The following is a 6,000-nucleotide window of genomic DNA, read 5'->3' as shown; positions in this document are numbered from 1 at the left end:
ATCTTCAGAGAGAGGTGCGTAGAATTGCACTGGTCGCATTATTGGTATATCATATTTTCAAATAATTATTCCCTATTGCGCTCCCAGGCTATAAGAATAAATCGTCAATACATTGAGAGAGAAAAAAGCGAGTCCCCGAGGAGCGGTTTTGCGTTTGTATGCATGGGGATTGGCAACACGACGGGGCTTATTTACATTAAATACGCCACAAGGTTACAGTGCAGATAGATGAGCGTCATTTTTATCACTCATTACTTCTCTTAAGCGGTGACTGACGCTCAGGACGCGCAGGAGGCAACACTCATTTATCCTGGAGTTCTTTTAAGGCGAGGAGAAGAGGGGGGAAAACACTCGAAACAGTTCACTTTGAAAGGTAAGAAATTCTACTTTTTGGACTCATTTTGTGACCTGGGTGTCTTTATTGTTGTTGTGTTATCCAAGGAGATTTTTTAAACGCGAAGCGGCGAGGCTGGCTGCGTGTGAATACAGGGGGCAGATTTGGAAATAAAAGAGTGTTTGTGGGCAGTTCAAGGTCAGAAACAAACTAAGGTGCTGAAGAATAGGCTTTTTCTCCCATATCATGTAAGGATGAGGGGATTATTTCTTTAAAAACGAGCTTCTCTGTGCATCAGCTGCTTTTTTTATCCCCCCGTCCACGGCGAATACCGCAAGACCCGGGCTGTAATCATCCAGCCAGGCGGCAGTGCTTTCTACAATGGAGTGGCTTTTTTAACGGTACAATGCATTTCACCTACCAGATAGGGGGAGTCCAAGCTGAAAGATGAAGGGAATATGCTGATGCCTGGCGATCGGCATCAATGCAAACGTTTACCTTGGGCAGACAGCGGCAGAGAGGGAGAAGCCAATATTTTATATCTGAAAGTCAGGATGCGCGGCGTGGAGCAGCTGTAGGGACAGGATCGAGCAGTGGACAGTCTGTTACAGGTCCGAAGCGCACTTTTCAACACCCCCCCGTCATCCGACAAGAATATGATCCGGTCAAATCATATGGACATGCCTCATTATTCAATGATCTCTCACAACGCATCGTTTACGCGCAGGAGTTAGCCGGCGCTTCGCCACATTTTAAAGGTAAGAAGAAGTGTGGAGGTTATAGTGGGTTTTTGCTGGGGGATTTAAGTGTTTTACTCGTCAGGTTCTGGGGGCTTGTTTGTACGGGTGCATCGCAACGGGGGCGCCTGATGTCTCCCCAATCATGATTAGAAAATAACAGTGCAATTATCCGGAGCAAGTGACGATCGTAACAAACTGCGACAAAACAGCAGCTGGGAGGCATGGTCTGCGACACCCTTTAAACCCACCGCTTAATTTTGTATATTCAATCAGAAATTTAATTATTATAAGTTTTGTTTACAGATGCGTGTTTTATTTTGAAACACAATGCGTAAAAACGCGTGCAGGCGCATGGTTTTGCAATATTTCCAACACAGATCAGCGATATGTGACTTTTTTTAACACAGTGCAGCCGTGTTCCCCGGTAAGAGTGTCCGCGGAAAACTTTCTCCCGACAGCCGCACTTGTGCTGTGAGAGTGCGGGGAGGGAGATTCAAGTTTTACTGGCGCGTTTGCCACCATGTGTCAAAAACTTGTGAGATGGAAGAAGAAGAGCCGGTGAGACCTGCCATTTTGTGCAGTGATCGACCTCTCTTATGAATAAGCAGCCCTCTGCATTATGCTTTGAGGAGACGTTACGATGGCATTCAGACCAGGGGGGAAACACCGCTGTGAAATTGACAATTTTCGGGGGGAAGCGGATTCACGTTCGCGTGTTGTGGCTTTATTTTTTATTTGTAAGAGAGGTGGGGAAAGTTAGAGCGAGTCAAAGGCTACAGGAGATCTCCGTTACTGTTGAAATATAAAATGACGGAGCCCATAAGCCATTAATATAACAGTGCACGCGCGATTTTTAGGAGTAATCTTTTAATTTTCCAGAAATTCAAGATGCAGAGCGCAATAAAAAGAATCTAACCGGTTGCAGAATTAACACATCAAGGTTTAAAATGTGTCCTTAAAATGATGGGGCAGTATTGAATTATCAGTAATATGTGGCACCAGGGATGCAGGCTTGTAATCCCATTTAAAGCCTCTGTCTCACCATGCGTCTTGGCTGGTGGGGGGGGCTGGACCTTTTTACTTGGACTTGACCCCTGAGTGATCTGACCCCACTTCCAACAGCTGCACAATGGCTGTGAAGACACTTCTTAAAATACTCAACAATGTCTATCATGTTTGTTCCCACTGTTTCTCTAACCTTCCCTGAAGTTGTCTTGAGCCAAACAAAAAAAAAATGTTGCCTCTTCCTCATATCCATTGTGCAAAGGAAAGGGGATAAATAGATGTACTGTGCGAGTTGAGATGCTGTCATTGTTTAATGGTATGCACAGGGCGGATATTATGTCTGAAATAGTGTCTGGGCGTAAACCCTTTTTGTCAGCTCCTTTCATTCCCTTATTGGAGATGCAATAGCGAATGGATGAGTGTCCCCTCTCCCTCTGACAGTTCAGGCCCTTCCCTGGACCTCTCTGCACTGCTACAAGTTGAAATGTTGTCATTCTTGTCGGGTGAAAACATTTTGGAAGAGTGTGTGTTTTTAAGGAAAAGGCCTTGCTTTGCAGACCGGCCTTTTTTTTTGTCAGAATTTGTGTAGTGAATTCAAGGCCTCAGTGGTTTGCAATTTAATTAATATTCATTATTATTTTTCCCATTTGTCAGGTCACATTTTAACTCCACATACTATCCACTGTTGAATTATCCAATTAATTGTCAGCATTGTTGTCATTAAAAATAATTATTCTTATAAAATATGCATGCATTATTTATCCTCACTTCATGGCAGGGCAGATAGATGAATTCACAATGTTTATGGATGGGCTGTTTTTTTTTTATTTTGGGAGATTTATTTAAAATAGAAAGCCATGCAGGATTTTTGGCATTTTCTCCAGTTGCAACTTTCTGATCGACAGAGCTCAAAATGTGTTCCCGGAGAAACAGTGTGTGGCGGTGTTAATGCTTCATCGTGTCTTAGTTGCTTTCCCACCTGTGTCAGTGTTGCTAAAGGGGGCCGCGGGCCGTGACTGACTGCAGCGATACAGCTGAAAACCAGGGTGGAGGGAGTGATTAGGGAGACAAGGGGGGAGAGAGAGAGATGGAGGGGGGAGAGGAGCATGCCACGGCAAAAGGATGGCATCAAATCAGTCCTCTTTTTCAACAGGCTGTCAGTCAGTCAGTCAGTCAGTCAGCTCACCGTGGAGTAGACCCACTCGACTGGAGCCGCCCGCGTTGTCAGTCGGACGCCCGGTGAATTATTCCCCGTGTTGACACAATTAGAATTTATTTTCTTTTAAAAGGAAAAAAATAACAAATGCAAGCATCTCGGAGACACAAAGTGAAGTGGTCGCATCAATTACATAATCTAGCAGTGGGAGAAAATGTGTGTATAATCAATCGGAGTCAGCCTGTTATAACAACATAGTGAAGCTGGACAACCACATGGTCTCTGACCCCAACCACGTATGGAACTTGTGAATTGTTGCCGGGGTTACAGGGTCCCACGATTGAGTAAAGTTGGATAAGGATCAAATACAGAGAAATACAGAGTTAAATTCCAGGTCACAAGTCTTGAACAAGTTGTTTTTTCATTGATTGTTAAATGTCTGTATCCTGTCTTAATATCTGTCCTTGTTAGAAATAGAGGTGCTGTGATGCAAGAACAATTTCTGACTCGATCTGACGATGAAGTGTTATCATATCGTACATATTTAAGTTATCCTGTGCCATGGTGGGTGATGTATGCATGTGCAACACAGTGCAGGCAGGCGTTCTCACTGAGGGCAGTTCATCCCGTCCTCATGTAATTATGGAGGAGAGGGCTCCAGCTGTACAGGCGGCAGGGCCAGGGCTCCCGGTCCGCTGGGATCAGGGCGGTGGTGGGCAGGCCAGATCAGGCCAGCTCTGCTCATCAGCCAGCCATTAATTGATATGTGCAGTCATTGTGAAAGCACCTCCCCCCCCCCCAAACCGCCACCACATCCTTCACCAACCCTTTCTCTCTCTCACTCCGTTACCTATCGAGTGAAAGCTGTGGATACTTTCACTCTGGTTCTGATCCGCTCTCTCTGCACACAGGCAAGGGAGTACATGTATTGCAGTGTGTCTGAGCGTGTGTGTGTGTGTCCCGCAGGGAACAAGGGTAGGGGGTGGGGGTGTAACACAGAGGCGTTAGACTGGGTTTGAGCCTTGTAGCTCCTTGACCTTGATCTGCAGAGTTCAAGACCAGACAGGCGAAGATGTCGACGAGCCGGGTGCTCCGCAGTTTGCCGTGCGAGGCTAATATGATGAGTGCTCACAATCCAGAGCATTGAGTTGAATGTGGGATGCAAAGTGAGGTTGAGATTGTCCTCCTGACCACAAAACATTGCACGCTAGATTACACACATTAGACAGAAGCCTCAAAGATTTCAGATTTCTATCACAATAGTTAGAAACGTACAATATTTGTTCCCCACCTGCACCACCGGCCCACAGGGTGTGATGCAGAACTTTTCTCAGCAACAGCAATTATGATTCATCCGTTGATGATGAATCACAGTCATTTTCAAATGTCAGTGCCACTGACCTTTGCTCATTATTTAAGGATCTCATTTTTTTTTTTTTCAACTATTGTAATTTCTTCACTCCTTAAATGAGGATTATGTCTGAACGCCTATTGTTTTAAAAACAATTTAAACTCAGCTGTAGATTGTCCAGGTTGCTTTTGTGGGAAAAAGTTAAACTCACTGTACAAGACAACTAAGAAGCAATGAGCAATATGGAAAATGCCTTATCTATCCAGAATCATTGTTAGAGTGACTGTTTCTGTACAGCTTTCGTCTCGGGTGTGCTATGGTTTGGAGAGTATATTTTCTCCGGTACGTTCTTCATCCTGAGAGGTTGATAAGGGGTTGTGGGGTTGGAAGGTTGGAGGAGCAGTGGGGTGGAGGATGAGTTGGAGGGGTAATCACGGACGTCAGTTTGATCTAAGAATAAAGAGTGTGGGGCAGATGAGGCGCTGACAGACAGGCTTGACTCAGTCCTCTCTTGCCGGGGTGCCATCACAAGGAGCGTCTGCCTGTCTGGGCAGTCGGGTTGGGGGGGGGGGTGGGGGGGGGGGGAGGAGGAGTTTAAATGTGGATGGTATAAGAGAGGTCGAAGTGGTCTCTCAGACGGAGAGGTGGGCACGGAAGTGGGTACAAGGAGGATGTATTCTTTCAAACTCTATCTCAAGACTCCTCTCATACATTGTTTCTAGCTAAACCTACGGAAAATACTGCACTGAAATCTCACAAAAGGAACCTGAATGTTCCAAAAATGCCGACTTTCACCCAGAAGTTCAATGTTGGTGTCCCATGTCGAACTAGAATTTATTTACTTGTGACATCATTTCCGTACCTAAGTAACTCCACTTCTGTAGTAATGTTAGGAAGAAGTTGACTTATTCATCACCTCGCTTCACTTCTTCCATTGTCATTTTCTAACCCAAATCTAAACTTAACAAGTAGTTTCCCCTTATTAAAGTGCCTACTTTCAAAGCAGAAGTATATGTTGGAAAGACTGTTGGCATGTCCAGCAACAATTGACATGTGTTGCTGCTCATTTGTAGAGAATGTGCATAACTCTTCGTGAAATATATCATTATCAAGGAGACATTACAAAAGCCTGATAGTGTGTATGCTGGCGGGTCCATGCATTTGCAACTTTATATAATATGAACCTGCTTACTGTATGTGTATATTACATCCTTAAGAGAGTCCAGGTGATGCTCTCATCATGCCTTTTTTCTCTACTTTACTCTACTCCTCAAAAATATAGCCAATTGGGATCAATAAGGTACTTCTATCTACTTCTCTTTCTGTCTGTGTAATCAGTACAACACCAACAAGGAATGTTTCCTGAAAAAAAAGTAAAACACCTTATCCTCACAACCCGTGATATTGCTCCTTT

General features: G+C 44.5%; 1 protein-coding gene across 1 annotated transcript in view; it reads left to right on the top strand.

Annotated features, from left to right (window-relative positions):
- The first annotated feature begins 277 nt into the window (after window positions 1-277).
- Window positions 278-6,000, top strand: part of znf536 (zinc finger protein 536) — a 206,290-nt gene continuing 200,567 nt past the window's right edge. Inside the window, 1 exon segment of the mRNA XM_063882540.1 lies at window positions 278-373. The gene's annotated coding sequence lies outside the window, so the exon portion shown is untranslated.

Source organism: Eleginops maclovinus, chromosome 4 (assembly GCF_036324505.1).
Source record: "Eleginops maclovinus isolate JMC-PN-2008 ecotype Puerto Natales chromosome 4, JC_Emac_rtc_rv5, whole genome shotgun sequence".
Classification (NCBI taxonomy): Eukaryota; Metazoa; Chordata; class Actinopteri; order Perciformes; family Eleginopidae; genus Eleginops; species Eleginops maclovinus.
Note: the sequence above shows the minus strand (reverse complement) of the source record. Positions and strands in the feature narration are given on the sequence as shown.